The sequence below is a fragment of the Herpailurus yagouaroundi genome, unplaced genomic scaffold (assembly GCF_014898765.1).
Source record: "Herpailurus yagouaroundi ecotype Mexico unplaced genomic scaffold, PumYag 139, whole genome shotgun sequence".
Classification (NCBI taxonomy): domain Eukaryota; kingdom Metazoa; phylum Chordata; class Mammalia; order Carnivora; family Felidae; genus Herpailurus; species Herpailurus yagouaroundi.
The window spans coordinates 18,417,110-18,435,787 of NW_024412394.1; the positions used below are offsets into that span (position 1 = coordinate 18,417,110).

Sequence of the window (18,678 nt, forward strand, 5' to 3'; positions counted from 1 at the left end):
TTTCTTTCTTTCTTTCTTTCTTTCTTTCTTTCTTTCTTTCTTTCTTTTTTCATCAAGGGGGTGTTCAGAACCTTGCACCAAAATCTGCAGTATCATTATTGCACAGCATATTTATTTACTTGGACATATCTAGCTGATTCTTTCAATTCATTATCCAAATGCTAAAATAAATATGCCAGTATTTATACATTCAGATGAGTATTTCTCCCCTTCAGAAGCCTCATCTTGGCAGGCTGTGGACTAATTCTAGTGATGCTGTCATTGCTGAGCATAATTTTAGAGCTCCTGGCTTGGAGTTGCCTTCAGAGTTTGTAACACATTTACTGAATTGCCTCCATGATGGCAAACCTCCCTCAGTTGGGAAAGAGCCAAACCAAGTGGGACCAAATCTGGTTTCTGAGGTCAGGATCGAGACAGTAATAGGAAGTATGCCCATTAAAGTAATGAAAGTCCCTCTTGAAGGACTGGCAGTTTTAAAGGGGGCATCCAATAAAGGTATGCGTATGTGTTTAGGATTGGAAAGTAATTGCTTTGAAGTACAACCTTTATTGGGGTGTATATGCTGTCATGTGTGTAAAAAAACAATTGGTCCTGTCACCTGTTTTATACCTTAATGGTCTACTGGGCTGGAGAAAATAAGCCTTTCTTTTCTTTTCCCTTTGAAGATACTCTTTACCAGGCAGTTTCCATTACTGTGCATTTTTACAGAAAACAAAACAAGACTTGTTTTCTCTGAAAAACAAAGGTACCCAGAAAGTCACTTACCCCATATATAGGTAATGCCTGGCTGGTACTTGAGTTTTTATGTGAGAGGATCTAGATTGAAATAAGGGGAAGAGAGTGAGTTCTGCAAATCCATTTCAGTTTTGGGACTTCAGGGCACACAGTGTGAAAAATTAACATATCCTTTTTTTCTTCCATTTTTCTTCTAAATTACCGATTTTTTTAGGTTATATAATATAATGCTTCATACCCCCATGGTTTGAACCTTGATTTGCTGCGATCTGGGGCACAGCTTTCAGCTTCAGTTTTCTAACCTTAAAATGAAGATGCTAATGAGTATGTGCCTAATGAAGATGAAATGAATGTAAAACCCTGAGTCCAGGGCCCGACACATAAGTGCTCAATAGATCCTACCTATTTTTGTTATTATTGTTGTTTATTGATAGTTTTATATTAAAAATCCTTTGGAGCATGTATAAATTTATCATTTCCCAGGTACTGATATTCCCTTTGTTGGGCTGTGCAAATGAATATGTGAATGAGAACATTTTGTTTTTACTCTCCTATCTTCTTAGAAAATTTTTAAGTGACCTCAAAAAGCAACCGCTCCTAGCTGCTTTATTTTGAAATCAGATTTTATTTTTTAAATGAACATTCTTGGGGCGCCTGGGTAGCTCAGTCAGTTAAGCGTCCGACTTCGGCTCAGGTCATGATCTCCCAGTTTATGGGTTCGAGCCCCGTGTCGGGCTCTGTGGTAACAGGTCAGAGCCTGGAGCCTGCTTCGGATTCTGTGTCTTGCTCTCTCTCTGCCCCTCCCCTGCTCGCGCTCTATCTCTGTCTCAAAAATAAATAAAGCATTAAAAAAAATTAAAAAAATAAAAATAAAATAAAATGAACATTCTTATTTTAATTGTGTATTAAGTATAACAGTTTGGTGAAAGTCTGAAGGAAAAAAACTTTAAAAGCTCCTCCTATAATTACTTTCCTTGATCAATCAAATACTATTCTAATGTAATAGCTACTGTTCTCTTGGCATGTATTAAAAAGGATGATTCTGGGGCGCCTGGGTGGCTCAGTCGGTTGAGCGTCCGACTTCGGCTCAGGTCATGATCTTACGGTTTGTGAGTTCGAGCCTGGCGTCGGGCTCTGTGCTGACAGCTCAGAGCCTGGAGCCTGTTTCAGATTCTGTGTCTCCCTCTCTCTGCCCCTCCCCTGTTCATGCTCTGTCTCTCTCTGTCTCAAAAATAAATAAACATTAAAAAAAAAATTTTTTTTTTAAAAAAAGGATGATTCTGGTGCACATTTGTTTTAGTTAAACTCGAATTTCGATCTGCTTTGTCAAATGGCAAGGAAGAATAACTTGGCACTAAGCTCTTGGGTCTTTCATAAATATTGATGTTAATTTTTTCTGATTTAGGAATTTTGTTAAAACATAAATTAGAAAGATGCAAAAATGTGGGAAAATAATTTTATCTTAGTTTTAATCAACCAAATAGAGGTTGCTATGAAATAGATGTTTCAGGAAATGTTTGCCCTTTAGTGAGAGTTCTCTGTTCTAGGCAGGTGTGTGCAGGAGACAAGAGATGGAAACAGACTTGTCCTCCAAGAGTTCACATAACGTGTTACCTCAGGACCATTCATTAGCAGAATTTTTTTCTCCTAATGGCTTATGGGGATAAGGATTAATATGGATTTCACTACATGTTCTTTTCCCTCAATTTCTTGGAGAAGGCTAAATATACAGATCTCTTAATGGTGTTCATATTTTTGAGGTGGATTAACTCTGGGAATTAGATCGTGCTATGCAGTCATTTGCCATGAAAGGAGATAATGGCTACACAAATACATGTGTATTGTATGTGGTATATAAATGTAGCATAAAATGGTATTATTGTTGTACAGTACTTTCCTAGAGTGTTCTGATTATCCCTTCCATAGTAGTGTTGGTTCCAGCTCTGTCTCTCTTCTGAGTCACAGTGGTTTATGTACTTATAGAGTACGAAGAAATAAGACAGCATGGCGGTTAGAGTCCTGGTTCTTAATGGGGAAGGGGATGATACCCCCTCCCCCACATTTGGTAATTTCTGGAGATATTTTTTATTATCACAACTGTTGGGGGAAAGGATGTTACTGGATGTAATGGGTAGAGGCCAAAGATCCTGTAAAGCATAATAAAATGCAAAGTACAGCTCCCCAAAACAAAGAATTACCAACTGAAATGTCAATAGTGCTAAGAAACTCTGGACTGGAGCTTGGGATCTGGAGTGGGCATCAACCTGCACTAGCATCCTATCACAACCCTGGGTAAGATCCTTAAACCTTGTGTCTGAAGAGATACTGTGGAATTAAAAGAGATAATGTATATAAAGTGCTTAGTACACACAAGGTGCCCAATAAATGGTAACTCTTAGTATCATGTCTGGCTAGTAAATCTAGGGGCTACGCTTCAAACAGACGGCTTTGGTTATTTAACTCATTGTACACAGAACCAATCCAGGTTTCCTGATCCCACCTGTGCGTCCAAGAATAGGACAGAGACACAGACTTATGGCCTCTAGCCCCTGTGTTTCCTTTCTTCATTCTGGCCCAGGTTCTGCCCTGGTTCTGCCCTGGTTCTGCCCTGGTTCTGCTAGGCAGCTGAATATGACTCTAGCCAGATAAACAGGACAGTCAGTCCCCAGACCTCTCTTATGTATAGGGAAAGTGAGCTGAGGATGGAAGCACTCTCTGTTTTATTGGGGCTAAACTGGGAAGGAGAGAGCCAGGCTGAGAAGCTCTCTCTAACCATGTTGATCTCCAGGGTCCTCTCAGACCCCTGTGTATGCCTGCTCAGAGCTTTCTCTGCTCTATGAGAAGGCTCTGAGCAAAGTCTGGCAGGTTCCCTTTATTTTCCTTAATCCCTCCTACTCAAGCAACAAGTTCTTGTAGAGGTCCCTTTACTTTTAAAAGAATTGTCCAAATCCACTCCAGTTTTTGTTCTGTATGGGGTTACCAGCCATCTGGGGGGAGATAAGAGGCCTCCCCTAAGGCCCAGGCTCTGCTTTGATCCCCTTGCCTTTCTGTGTTCTCCTGGTGCACACTGAAGCCACTTGAGTGAGTAATCCACTCACTGTTACCAGTGGAGCTTCTGCAGAGTGGGGGCAGGGCAGTCATTCTGGGTGCAGAGAGCGTTTAGCAGACCAGGATGTAAATAACACAGTGGTTTTTTTAGCTGTGAGCTAGAAACCATTAGTTGTGTTGCACAATAAAATCAACTGGGGCTCTCTTAAGAATGCTGATGCCTCAGGGGCTCCTGGGTGGCTCATTCAGTTAAGCATCCAACTCCTGCTTTGGCTCAGGTCATGATCTCCAGTGAGTTCGAGCTCAGCTTGGACTCTGTGTTGACAGCTCAGAGCCTGGAGCCTGCTTTGGATTCTGTGCCTCCCTCTCTCTCTCTGCCCTTCCCCCCTCACTCACACTTTGTCTCTCTCTCTCTCAAAAATAAACAAACATAAAAAAAAAAAAAAAAGAATGCAGATGCCTTAGCCCCACCACAAACCATTGATTCAGAATTTCAATGGGTAGGGCACGGGCATCAGATTTTTAAAATTATTTTGATGCCCAGTTAGGACCATGCCTTGTGAAATTAATGACCTATATTGAAAGCAAAGAAAAAGAAAAGAAAAGAGCAGAAGAAGAAAAGGTAGGAAGGAAGGGATAAAAAAGAATCTAATTAAAAGTATCAAAGTAACATAAGAATTATTTGTTAGGCTTTTATTTTAGTGATGAATGTGTGCCTGTTTGCAATGTAAAATACGTTTCTTCTCATAGGTTGCAGTCAAAACGTTTGAAAAACATTGTTTTAGAGTCTTAGAGGTATTTAATTAATATTGGCAAATTTACCTCTTTCAGTATTCCTGTGTGAGCCTCTGCTGGACAAATTTCAAAGTGCTTTTATGTTCCTTGTCAAATGCAACTTTGCAGCCATCCTATGGAGGCCTAGAGAACAGACATCATCATATGGATTTTTTTTTCTTTACAGATGAAGGGAATTTAGGGTTGGTGAAGGTTAGACATGTATCAGTCACAATGAGAAAATGTCAAAAACAGGGACTCAGACTTCCAGGGCTTATAATTACTGCTACAGGGCTCAGTCTACCACATCTTTCCGCTTCTTCTGATCAGCAGACCCTATGAGAAGGAGTTATAACTAGAGCATGAGTCTGGCTTCAGCATTATAAAAATAATACTGTTGACTGAGCACTTAGGAGTGTCAGGAAATGTGTTTGTGTTACTTCATTTAAATCTCAGAACAATCCTGAGATAGGTACTATTATTAGCCCCATTGTACAGATGAGGAAACAGGTTGTGACTTGCCCAAGGAGCAGAGCTGGGCCCTGATAGCAAACCCAAATTCTTTATGAGTGCTCCTTATTGCCCCAGTACTAGTTTGTTGCCATTGCTCTAACTTCTAGATTCCTGCCTCTAGGGACAGTTTAAATAACCAGGAAATGGCCCTATGTCTTAATCTGCTCAAAGTGCTATAACAAAATACCATAGACTGGTTGGCTTAAACAACAGAAGTTTATTGCTCACATTTCTGGAGACTAGGAAGTCCAAGATCAAGGTGCCAGCAGATTCAGTTCTGGTAAGGACCTTCTTCCTGGTTTATAGATAGCCACCTTCTTGCTGTGTCTTCCCATGAGAGAGAGCAAGCTCTTTTCCTCTACTTATAAGGGCACTAATCTCATCATGAAGACCCACAGTCCTAATGATCTCATCTATACCTAATTACTTCCCAAAGACCCCACATTCAAATATCAGTCATCACACTGGAGGTTAGGGCTTCAACATAAGGATTTGGGGGGCAGGGAACACAAGCAGTCTAGTACTTGTAGCTTCCACTCAGCTTTCCTAGTGTATGTTGCTGGAACCTTATACCCCATAGTGATTAAGTGAGCAAAGCCCTCTCTGCTGCCTGATCTATTTTATGGATCATTGTCCATGTTGTTTGTGGTGTTTAGTGCCATGAATTGCTGAAAATTTATGATGGGACTTTGGTAGTACTGGCTAAGAAGGAACCTGAACACTAACTCTGTGGAGTGAGATCTTGATGGACTTCTCACTGGCCTGGGAACCAAAGGATATTTTGTTCATGCACACATTCATTCATTCATTTATCAAATATTAAGGGCCAGGTTCTGTGCTAAACACTGGAGATAGAATGATGTACTTCCTGCCCTTATGGAGGATACAGTTTGCAGGTAAGTTGTAGAGATGACACTCCAATTTAAAAATGGAGGGAAGGAGTATTTATTATAGCTTTCTAATACCTGTACACAGAGCTAAAATGACCAGGACAAAGCAAAATTCAGGCCCAGTGTAAATAGTAGGGGGCTGGTTGGTTACTTACTGAGAGTGTCTTACTCTCAGTTCTTACTGAGAGTGTCTTACTTAGAGTGTCACATTATCCCACATGACATTCAGAAACCACCCTTGGGCAAAAGTGGGGAACTGCTCTCTGTTGTAAGGCAACTGGGTTGGATGATCAGGTTGAGTTAAGCCTGGGGCTTAAGACTTTTCTCTGCATGTCCGGCAGGGTATAAGCTTCTAAGCCATCTAGGGAGCTAATACACTATTAGTATTTTCTTATGTGAAGACAATTCAATACTCTATCAGAATACTATTTGTCAAATGAGTGAATTAGTAATAATTATGATAAATGTTAATATATGAGAGAGGTAATTGGAGACAACATTTTTGAGATGAGTACATCCAGAGAGGTACCAAGGCTAGCTCTCCCACTTTAGGAGAACTCAGCTCCCCAGGCTGAGCTGGTCTCTGACTTTCACCAATCTCTAATTCCTAGGATTTGAAGCTCAAAGCAAAGGTTACAGATTTTAAGAGTTTTTGTTCATTTTGAGATGTAGCTAGCACTGAGGGCAGTGACATTTTTCCTTCTAGGGTCATGTACTCCAAGATTAACAACAGCAAAGAAGAAAAAATGTTTCTATTCTCAAGCAATAGAGAATTGCTTGCTCTTCCATCAGTAGCTTGAAACTATGTATTTGCTTTATCCTTGACCTGCTCTTTGGAGGCTAAGAGAATAGCCAAGAGGCTAAATAAAGGTGAGTCTACAGTTGGGAAACTGGAGGAGGGCTGCACTTACCGCCAGCTAATTGAAGATGGAATTAAAACACACATGTTTTGCTGAGTATGGCTTATAGATCATGGTTTTGTGAGAAATAAAACTTATGTTGGTGAAAACTATCTTCTCATTTTCCTTTTAGACTCACTCTAAAGAGGACTGGTAAAGTATAAAACATGGAAGGGATAAGGATGATGTAAAGTCAATGTTGGAGTGTTATGGCTCTTGAATTAGAAAATTTATGTTCTCCATGATGTCTTTAAGTCTGTCCAAAGAATTCATTCCAAGAGTTCCATCTTAGGTTTTTTGTTTGTTTGTTTGTTTGTTTGTTTTTTATTCCTGCACTTAAGCAAAATAAAGGCATTGATATTGTTCTCTGGAGCTGCCAGGAACCCAGAGCACTTCAGAATGTGGAATTAGTCAGTTTGATGCATGCACTGACGCTGAAGTTGGAATTGGCTGCAGTACTAGAATGTCACCCAGACAAGTTCAGGTAAAGCTGCAAGAATGTCATTGAAACTGGGCAGCATTTCAGGTAGAGACTGATTCATCAGATCTTGGCCTGGTAAAGGGTTCAGATTAATTCATGAGGTGCTCTAGGTGTTTCTTAGGTTTTGTGCCCCCCTTTGTTTTCTCTTTAAGATACTCTGAATGATGACTTGTTTCTGGTTTATGTCTCTGGGTATAATGCCACCTTCTGAGTTGCTGTTGTCACAGTCCGTGGCAATGTCCTGTCCTATCTGAGATACTAATGCTTTGGCTTTTTGCAGCTGGAAAGTCATTCTAATAGAAGAACACTTGGAAGGATGAGGGAGCAAAAGGAAACAGATTTTTCTTGCGGGGGGTGAGGGGTGTAAATGGAATCCTACCAGAGCAGCAGAGGTGGGATTCAATTTGGGAATCTGTCAGTTCACATACAGGGATTTTTTGAATGTACAGTAAGTACCTAACACTGTGCTAGATACTTTGAGGGATTCAAGAGAATCATAAAGCATGGTTTTGTATTTCAGGAACCTATGATACACTTGGAGCATCAAAGTTTTCTCAGGAAAGAGGAAGAAAACTTTAAATCACTTATAGTTAAGTGCAGGGCTATGAGGCACTGTTAGTGGGTGTGTGCCACTCGGTTTAGAAAAGGGCAGAGTCACTGTGAGCTCTTAAAGTCAGTATAACTCAGGAAAAACAACCTGAGTGAGAACTTGGAAGGGGGTAACATTTAGATAGAGAGGTGGGTATTTCTGATGGTAGAAGCAGCTGAAGCAATACCACAGAGGCAGAAATCAGAATGGTACATGTATGTGGTGTATGTAAGGCCTTGAGGAAATCGCTTCATTCTGCTTAGGTTTTTTTTGTCTCTCATGGTACCACTTCATATATTGTGTGCTTAGTTGTTTACACTCTGTCTACAACGGGTCACAGTGGTCGTGTATGTAAGGAATACATGGGGCAGGATTTCAGATGTAGATTCCTTCTTGTAATTGGGTGTTTGGAGAAAGGAAAAGAAAATGAAATCATTGAAATTATTTCTCAAGGGCCTCTTCTGTGCTTGGCAGTAGTTTTAGTTGTTAGAGATACAGACATGATCAAGATCCCTGCTTTTATGTAATATGTATTCTCTTGGGGGGAGACAGATAATAAGTAAATCAGGGAATATATACTTTTAGGATGTGAAAAATCTTATGAAGAAAAATAACTCAGGATGAGGAGAAACAGAGTGATGGTTGTAGGTAAGGTTAAGAATAGATAGGAGCGCCTGGTGGCTCAGTCGGTTATGCGTACGACTCTTCGACTCTTCGTTTTGGCTCAGGCCGTGATCTCACAGTTCTTCAGTTAGAGCCCCACATTGGGCTCGGCACTGAGGGTGTGGAGCTTGTTTGGGATTCTCTCTCTTTTCCTCTCTCTCTCTCTCTTTCTGCCTTTCCCCTGCTCACTCTCTCTCAAAATAAATAAAGACACTCTTAAAAAAATTTTTTAGATCTGCCCCTCGTCCGTTCATGCTCTGTCTCTCTCTGTCCCAAAAATAAATAAACGTTGAAAAAAAAAAATTAAAAAAAAAAATTTTTTTTAGAGGGGCGCCTGGGTGGCGCAGTCGGTTAAGCGTCCGGCTTCAGCCAGGTCACGATCTCGCGGTCCGTGAGTTCGAGCCCCGCGTCGGGCTCTGGGCTGATGGCTCGGAGCCTGGAGCCTGTTTCCGATTCTGTGTCTCCCTCTCTCTCTGCCCTCCCCCGTTCATGCTCTGTCTCTCTCTGTCCCAAAAATAAATAAAAACATTGAAAAAAAAATTAAAAAAAAAATTTTTTTTTAGAAAAAGAATAAGATAAAGATTTTAGATTAGCACTTAACTTCCCTGGAGAAGCCTGGATTATCACTGGATCGTTACTGAAGTCTTCGCTAATGGAGTTCTGGCTTTGTTGTTTATATTCATCTCATGCGTTGACTCTCCACTATCTATATATAGTGGACATTCAGCAAACATTTCACAATAGTAATAAGAATGGCCTTGCTAGGCTTGAATTGGACCACATTTTTCTCCTTCTTACTTTTTATAATTTTTTTTTTAATTTAAAAGATATTGTCACAGATATTTACGGAAGGAGAAAAGGGAATCACATAGGAGAGGACATGTAGGTATTGATGACAGTAACATATTTATACATCAGTTCTGTGGAGAAGATTGAAGTAGCTGCATCAAAATTTTGTCAAATGAAAGAAAAAGAAAATATTAAAGTATAATTATGTGGCCTCAATGTGTCTCATGGTCTGGAGAACCACTGGGTCTAAACATCAACCAAATTCCAAAGGAGGTAATAACAGTGCACCCATGCATACTCACAGGCATATAGAGACATAAAATAGCTACTATGTACTGAACAATTACCGTGTGCCAGGCATTGTGCAATGCACTTTATTTACATTATTTCTAATCCCTAAAACAGCCTTATAAGGGAGAAACCCCAGTTTACAAATGAGAAAACAGATGAAATGGCTAGCCCAAGGCCTTATAGTTTGTTAAGTGTCAGAGCTGGGGTGGCTGATTCCTTGTTTGTGAGAGGGTATGGGGTGGGTGAGTTGGGGGTTAATTAAGGACTCCCTTAGTGTGCATACCTAGCCTGGAATTGGTCCAGGGTGGGTTTTCCATCCAGCTCATCACCCTATCTAAGGGACCCCAGAAGCTGGGAATTTTTGGAACTGACTCTGAATTTATATATGTGGTTTCCTGAACCTAATGGAGGCATAGACTCAGGTGACAGGGGGTGGAAGATGGTGCTGGAGATGTGCATTGAGCATTTCATTATCTCATATAATGAGATCTGAAAAACTGCCTATATGTGTACTGCTCGGGCAGTGAAAACTTGGACGTGCTTTGCTTTGGGCTGGGGTGATGGCAGCTCAGTTTAATCACTAGTTTATCTAAAGCTGACTCAAACACTGACTTATGTATCTCACTAAAAGATATGGGGAAATGAACATTTATTAGATATGGTTGACTTAGTAAAGCATAGGGAACGAATAACAATCAATTTAAAACAGGTTTGATGGTGAAAAGGTTGGGCAATAATGGATGGCCTAGAGTGACAGTGAAGTTCAGTGCTTGTCTGACGCCCCCCGCCCCCATTGCTGGCCCCAGGACCCCATCCATGTCTCTAGAGAGACAGGCTGCTATCCACATGCCTCTTTGACCTAGCAACAGTGCCTTCAAGATCTTCTCTGATCTATAACAGATTACATTTTATTGAGCACATGTGTGCTAGCAGTTTTATACATATTATCTTCTCTCTCTCTCTCTCAAACTTCCTTTTACAGAAAATTTCAAAAAGACAGAGGTGCACAGAATGGTATAATAAACCCCCATGTATCCATCCCTCAACTTCAACAATTACCAACTCATGGCCAGTTTCTTTACATATGTGTGTGTGTGTGTGTGTGTGTGTATACACACACACCTTACCTCCAGATGATTTTAAAGCAAACCCCAGAAATCATATTATTATTTGTGATCATTTTAGAATGCATTCTAAAAGACAGGACTCTTTTAATATAATTCTTTAAAATTCACAACAACTCTATTTATTAGCCAGGTACTGTTATATCCTTATTTTATAGATGAAGACAATGAGACACAAGAAGATTAAATTACTTGCCCAAGGTCACCCAACTTGTAAGTGGCAGTCAGAATTCAAACCCAAGTTTCCTAACTCCAGAGACTGTCCTGTTAACCACTATGCTATGTCGTTGTCACTAGACCTCTCTGCTATAGCTAATCCTACAGTACGCAATTGGATCTAGGGTAGAGGAAAAGACATCCAGGGACGTGACTTGATTTCTGTGAATTTAACCACCTGACCACTGCTGCAAATTGGGTCTCTTTAAGCACACAGGGACAGAATGGCTGTGAAAGGCTTGGGATTGTCATCTCCATGAATGAAAGGACCCAGCCTGAAACATTAATGGATTCTATCTGGGCAGCAAACCTGATAAAGCAGCATTATTGCAATAGTTCTTGAGATGTTGGAGAAACCCACAAGGAGAAGAACTTGACAGAAAATATGACTGTCATTGGGCCATGGCTGCCGAGAGAAGTAAAGGTTTCTTTTAAAATGAATTTTCCTTTGGATTTCTCTTGGCAGAAGGAACCAGTCTTCCCACTGAGTCTTTTCAGTTTGTTTCTAGCACAGCTAATTGTGTTTATTTGTCTCCAGAATCACATGCCTGCCTACTCTCCCTTGCCCTTTCTTAAGGTCTCTTGACTGCTTTGTTGTACTTAACTGCCAAAAATGTTCTCCTCACCTGGGAGCCAGTTGGCTGACAACACAGAGTAGATATTGGGAGGCTGACTTTGTCTCTCCAGAGGGCTGACTTAGCTTCTGGCGTCCAAGCCCACCTCAGGGGAGAGGGAGACAGATTATATAAGCTGGCTATGAAAGGGACTATGTCATTTGCCTTGTCTGCACCCACTTGGTCCATCAGTGTTCAGAACAGAAAGCAAGTAAATACTATTGATTGAGTGAAGAAGAGAGCTTTGCTGGTTCAAGTTCAAGAAATTGATTCTCCATTTTTCCTATCAAAACAAGCATCACATTGACTTTTCTGCTTAATACACTCTTTTGTCTTTGGGATCACTGACATTTGCTTGATTCTCAAACCTCAGTCTTTTTTTTTTCTTCCTCCTTCCCCATGCAGTCCCATCACTGAAGCCACACAACTGATGGGGAACTACTCAGCTCCTATTTAACCCTTTCACCAGTGAGCACTAAAAAGTGGCATTTGTCAGGGTGCGGGTGAGGAAGAGCTTAGAAATCCCACCTTTGGTTCTCTCTGGGACATGTCAGCAAGGACCTTAACTGGGAACTAAGCTTTTTAGGGAACATGTATTTTCTTTAAATACTTATCGTCGTGAATATTTTAAAATAGGTTATTATGATTGCCCAGACTTTTACTTTTTTGTTGTTTAAATTCAGGTTACTTAACATGTAGTACTAGTTTCAGGAGAATTCAGTGATTCATCACTTACATACAACACCCAGTGCTCATCCCAACAAGTGCCCTCCTTAACCCCCATCGCCTATTTAACCCATCCCTCCACCGACCTCCACTTTGGTAACCCTCAGTTTGTTCTCTATATTCAAGAGTCTCTTATGGTTTGTCACCCACCTCTTTTTATCTTATTTTATTTTTTCTTCCCTTCCCCTATGTTCATCTGTTTTGTTTCTTAATTCCATATACAAGTAAAATCATATATTTATCTTTCTCTGACCGACTTACTTCGCTTAGCATAATACACTTGGTTCCATCCATGTTGTTGCAAATGGCAAGATCTCATTCTTTTTGATTGCAGAGTAATATTCCATTGTGTGTGTGTGTGTGTGTGTGTGTGTGTGTGTGTGACATTTTTTTTATCCATTCATCAGTTGATGGACATTTGGGCTCTTTTGGTGATTTGGTTATTGTCATAGTGCTGCTATAAACATTGGGGTGCATGTTTATAATAAGCATTTTTGTACCTTTTGGATAAATACCTAGTGTGCAATTGCTGGGTCATAGGGTAGTTCTATTTATAACTTTTTGAGGAAGCTCCATGCTGGTTTCCAGAATGGCTGCACCAGTTTGCATTCCCACCAACAGTGCAAGAGGGTTCCTGTTTCTCCACATCCTCACCAACATCTGTTGTTTCCTGAGTTGTTAATTTTAGCCACTCTGACAGGTGTGAGGTGGTATCCCATTGTGGTTTTGATTTGTACTTCCCTAATGATGAGTGATGTTGAACATCTTTTCATGTGTCCGTTAACCATCTGGATGTCTTCTTTGGAAAAGTATGTATTCATTTCTTCTGTCCATTTCTTCACTGGATTATTTGGTTTTTGGGTGTTGAGTTTGATAAGTTCTTTATAGATTTTGGATACTAACCCTTTATCTGATATGTCATTTTCAAATATCTTCTCCCATTCCATCGGTTGCATTTATTTTTGTAGATTGTTTCTTTTGCTCTGCAGAAGCTTTTTTATCTTGATGAGGTCCCAATAGTTAATTTTTGCTTTTATTTCTACTTTTTAAAACAGTCAAGTGAGAAAAACAGTGAACTGCAAGTCTCTTAGCTCTCTATTGTAGAGTCAGCTCAGGGATGACAAATACATGGCTCTGTGCCATGGCTCCCTCCTGAGTCTGGTGTCCCTTAGGAGCCCATGGCAGTAAATCAATCATAGTACCTTTCTCTCTGAGTTCATCCCAGGCCTAGAATGCCTCTCAGTACAGGAATCTAGGAAGCACTTACCAAAGAGGTTGGTGTGAGGGTTGAAATCTATTTGCTGTCTCCAAAGTAAATGGTTTATAAAGGCCTCCCTGCAGTAAAATCTCTAGCCTTTCTGTCTGTTGTCATGTTAGGTCCTTAACAGCTAGGGACCAGCTCTCCTCTTTCAGCTGGAATCAGATCAAAGGTGGGGGAGGGGAGGGAGATGTTACCGACATCTGGAAAACAGATGATGGGGAAAATGTTTTCAGTGTTGATGGTTCATGGAGGATTGGGAGGTGGTGACTCTCCCTTTTCAACCCATAGTAGGTTTGAGTAGATTTCCATAGTGCAAACCCATAGTAGATTTGATTTGTAGATTGTCAGTCAGTCAATAAGACTAATTTAAAGTCATTCTTTTCATGGGAGAAATGAAATGCTTAATGCTCAAGGGGAGTATAAAGGAAATGGCAGCCCAGAGCCTATCCTTGAGTTCCTAATCTGATCTAGTAGTTGATTTAAGCTGAATTTAGATTCAGTGTAGTTGAACGAGAAGTGACAACAAGAAACTTAGTGCTTAGTTATAATTAACTTACTTTCAGCTAACTAACAATTCCTTTTACTTTTGAATTTTTTTTTCAACGTTTTTTTTTTTTTTTATCTTATTTTTGGGACAGAGGGAGACAGAGCATGAACGGGGGAGGGGCAGAGAGAGAGGGAGACACGGAATCGGAAACAGGCTCCAGGCTCTGAGCCATCAGCCCAGAGCCTGACGCGGGGCTCCAACTCCCGGACCGCGAGATCGTGACCTGGCTGAAGTCGGACGTTTCCTTTTACTTTTGAAGGAGTTTGGAAGTTATTAAGTTAATGATTGTGAAACAACAGGACTTCCTTGACAGAAGATGTTTTAAGTACTCATGGCCACATTATAGATAATGTACTAGGCTGTAGGAATGCCGGGGCCAGTCTATAGTCACCAGAAAAAATTACTATCTAATAAAACTAACTGTGCAGACAGAGGCTGTGAGGGCTGCTATGGGGCTGACTGTCTCCAGGAAGATTGACAAAGGATGTCAGGCTGCCCTCTGGGTGGTCAAGATCAGGCTGTGTGTGTTCAAATGTGTTTTTTTTTTCTTGTTTTAACTGACAGTACATTCTTTTGCAAGCAAAAGTCAAAGGCTCATTTTGGAATTGTCTGATTTACTAGCAAGGATCTGCAGAGACCCTCTTCCATTTCAGAAATCTCAACTGGATATTGGGGGTGGGGGCAGGGGGGAGGGCAGGGAAAGGAAAAACCACATAGGTCAACAAAGCATTAGATTGGCCAAGTATTTTAAAGGTTGTTTTTTTTTTTTAATGTAAGATTTAGAGCCCTCCTTCCTACTTATATCTAGCAATGCTTATTTAAAAATCATTCTTCAGCTGAAATTATTCCTAGTTTGCTATTATTCTTTAGTTTCTCCAGCTTTTGGGATATCATATAAAATGAGGCCAAAAAACATCATTTGCTGCTGTTATTTGGGACTGTCTGAAGTAGTTGAATTCTCTGGCGGGGATGAGTGGCTGGTGAGACTGAAACGGCGAGCTGGGGAATAATTGCAACTTCTCAGTAGATACTACCATCCTTTGTGGAAGGGAGCACTGGGGTGGTGGAAATGGAACTGCAAGTACTGACCTTGAGTTTTCTGGTAACAATCAGTGCTTGTCTCTTCCCAAGACCATATGACCTGTGGAACTTGCCTGAATAGCTTCTGGCTGGTACTGCTTCTTTTGTTTTCAAAAGGGACTCTTGGGATGTTAAAGTTCATCCTTTGGTTAAAATCATCTTATTTAAAAGCATCTTGTTTGAATGTTAAATGGATGATGAACTTAAATCATGTTGGCTGTTACACACTAAATAAGCTTAAAACTTGGAAAGGACGCTTTCTGGACCTACAGTCCTCTTGTCTTAGGTTTATAATTACGTACATTTTTTGTTTGTTGTTGTTTTTTTTTTTCAACTTTAATTCAGAAATCTCAAGTTGCTGGCCTTTATTATTCTCAGTTTACAGATGGTACTATTGGTGCCAGAAGGATTGTGGTTTATTTTTAAGTATGTGATTCATTTAATTTAAGTAGCATTTGGGCCTTCTGCCTTCCGGCTCACTTCGCCTCCTCCAAGATCAATACAACCTCAAAGTAGAAAAAGTTGTCCATTTTTTAATAGTGTTTATATAATGGATATGCTTCATTTACATTGATGACAGTGTATCTACTACAATACAGCTTTGACTAATCAAAGTCTTCAGTGAAGCTAATTGTTACTGACACATTCCACTTCGAAGAAAACACATCAAAGCACAGGAAAATAAAGTCCCATTAGAACTTATATTTAAGAGCAACTCTCCAGTAAGGCTCTAGACTTACCATAGATACTGTCCAGTCTTCTTGACTATTGGTACCTCTATTATCCAAGCTGCCTAATGATCACTGATTTCCAGAAGGAGCTGAAGGACGTGTATAGTTCTGAATTATACAATTTATTTTCACTTACAAATTTAGGAAAGTGAACTAATACATTTTGGAATGCTTTTCAATACATGAGGTTAAAACAGCCTTTCCTAAAAAAAAAAATAAAAAATTTAAAAAAAAATTTAAAAAAAAAGTAAAAAACAAACAAACAAAAAAACCCCCAGCATTTCCTGAGTAGTGTAGAAGTTCGGGGCATAGCCTCTGGAACGAGACTACCTGGGTACAGATTCTGGCTCCACCACTTCTTGGCTGGGTGGTCCCTTCTCTTGGACAAGAGACTTGACTTATTGTCTCATCTGTACTCCATTTCACAGGGTGGTGAGGAATAAATGAGTTAATAACATGCAAAGAACTTAGAAGTGTGCCTAGCATTGAGTAATTGCTCAATATATGAGCCATTATAATAGTTATTATTGGCAACTGGATAAAGAGGAGTACCAGGTTAAGATGAGGGACAAATATATCTCTGGTTTCTGGCAGCCATATACTGAGATAGGAGCAAGGAGCATGGGACAGAAGCAAGGTCAGTGGGGGAAGCTCTGTTCTGTTTGGTTCACTCTGAGGTACTGTGTTACAAATGAGCAAAGATATCAAATGGATATCAGATATACTCCATGCCAGATAAGAACTAACTTTTCTGTGTACTACAGATTCTCTCCTTGGTTTTCTTATGGATTTCTTGTGAGCTCTCCAAAAACACTGAATTCCATGTGCTTCAGAGTTTCCATCTGAACAATACTGAACACAGTAATGGCACATAGTAGACACTTGTTAAAAGAATAATTGCTGGGGCGCCTGGGTGGCGCAGTCGGTTAAGCGTCCGACTTCAGCCAGGTCACGATCTCGCGGTCCGTTGAGTTCGAGCCCCGCGTCAGGCTCTGGGCTGATGGCTCGGAGCCTGGAGCCTGCTTCCGATTCTGTGTCTCCGTCTCTCTCTGCCCCTCCCCCGTTCATGCTCTGTCTCTGTCTGTCCCAAAAATAAAATAAACTTTAAAAAAAAAAAAAAAAAAAAAAAGAAAGGAAAAAAAAAGAATAATTGCTTTCATAAGGTGCTGAGTAGCTTGCACAAAGGTAATGTGTTAATGGATGGATGGATAGACAGAAAGATAGCGACACTGAGATTTTGACATAAAAACAAGGAAATTAAAAATTTTTTTTTCAACGTTTATTTATTTTTGGGACAGAGAGAGACAGAGCATGAACGGGCGAGGGGCAGAGAGAGAGGGAGACACAGAATCGGAAACAGGCTCCAGGCTCTGAGCCATCAGCCCAGAGCCCGATGCGGGGCTCGAACTCACGGACTGCGAGATCGTGACCTGGCTGAAGTCGGACGCTTAACCGACTGCGCCACCCAGGCGCCCCAAAACAAGGAAATTAAAGACGAGTATATTGTCAGCGTGTCTTTCTTTTACCAGTTCATTTATTCACTTTTTTTTTAATGTTTATTTTTGAGAGCTAGAGAGAGAGAGAAAGAGAGAGAGAGAGAGACAGAGCATGAGCAGGGGAGGGGCAGAGAGAGAGGGAGACACAGAATCTGAAGCAGGCTCCAGGCTCTGAGCTGTCAGCACAGAGTCCAACACGGGGCTCGAACTCATGGACCGTGAGATCATGACTCCAGCCAAAGTCAGATGCTTAACAGACTGAGCCCCCCCCAGGTGCCCCTATTTATTCACTCTTAGAATGAATATTTTTTGAGTACGTACTATGTGCCAAGTCCTATTCTAGATGCAAGCATACATCAGTAAACAAAATAGACAAAGATCCCTCTGCTAATTGAATTTATATTCTGGGCTAGCAGCAGGGCCAGGAAGGACAGACAATATACGTAAGTAAAGATAAAATGTTAACATCATACCCATTAAAATGGCTACAAAACAAACAAACAAACAAACAGATAATAACAAGTGTTGCCAAAGATGCAGAAGAATTGGAATTCTTGTCCACTGTTGATGGGATTATAAAATGACACAGCCAGTATGGAAAACAGTATGGGAGGTCCTCAAAAATTTTTAAAAATAGAATTACCAATGATGGAGCAGTTCCACTTCTGAGTATACAGTAGCCTCCCCCCACCTTATCTGTAGGGGATATGAGCCAGGACCCCGAGTGGATGCCTGAAACCACAGAGTGGTGAACTCTATGCATATCCTATAAATAGATACTTATGATAAAGTTTAATAATAAAATAGAACAATTATAACATGCTGTAATCAAGGTTATGTGAATGTGTCATCTCTCTCTCTCAAAATATCTTGTACTGTATTCACCCTTCTTCTGATGATGATGTGAGATGATAACATGCCCACATGATGGGATAAAGTGAGGTGAGTCATGTGGGCATTGTGATGTAGCATTAAGCTACTATTGACCTTCTGAAGTTATGTCAGAAGGATCATGTGCTTCTGAACCACGGTTGCCCGCAGGATACTGCAACTGCAGAAAACAAAACTGCCATATAAGGGGGGACTACTGTATACCCATAAGAACTGAAACAGAGTCTTGGAGAGATACTTGCAAACCCATCTCCATAGCAGCATTATTCATGATAGCCAAAAGGTGGAAGCACCCAGATGTTTGTCGACAGATGAGCAGA

The 18,678-nt window shown here is 40.5% G+C and overlaps 1 protein-coding gene across 2 annotated transcripts in view; it reads left to right on the top strand.

Moving 5' to 3' along the window:
• PAQR8 (progestin and adipoQ receptor family member 8) overlaps window positions 1–18,678 on the top strand; it is a 119,665-nt gene that overhangs the window by 76,966 nt on the left and 24,021 nt on the right. The window lies entirely within an intron of this gene.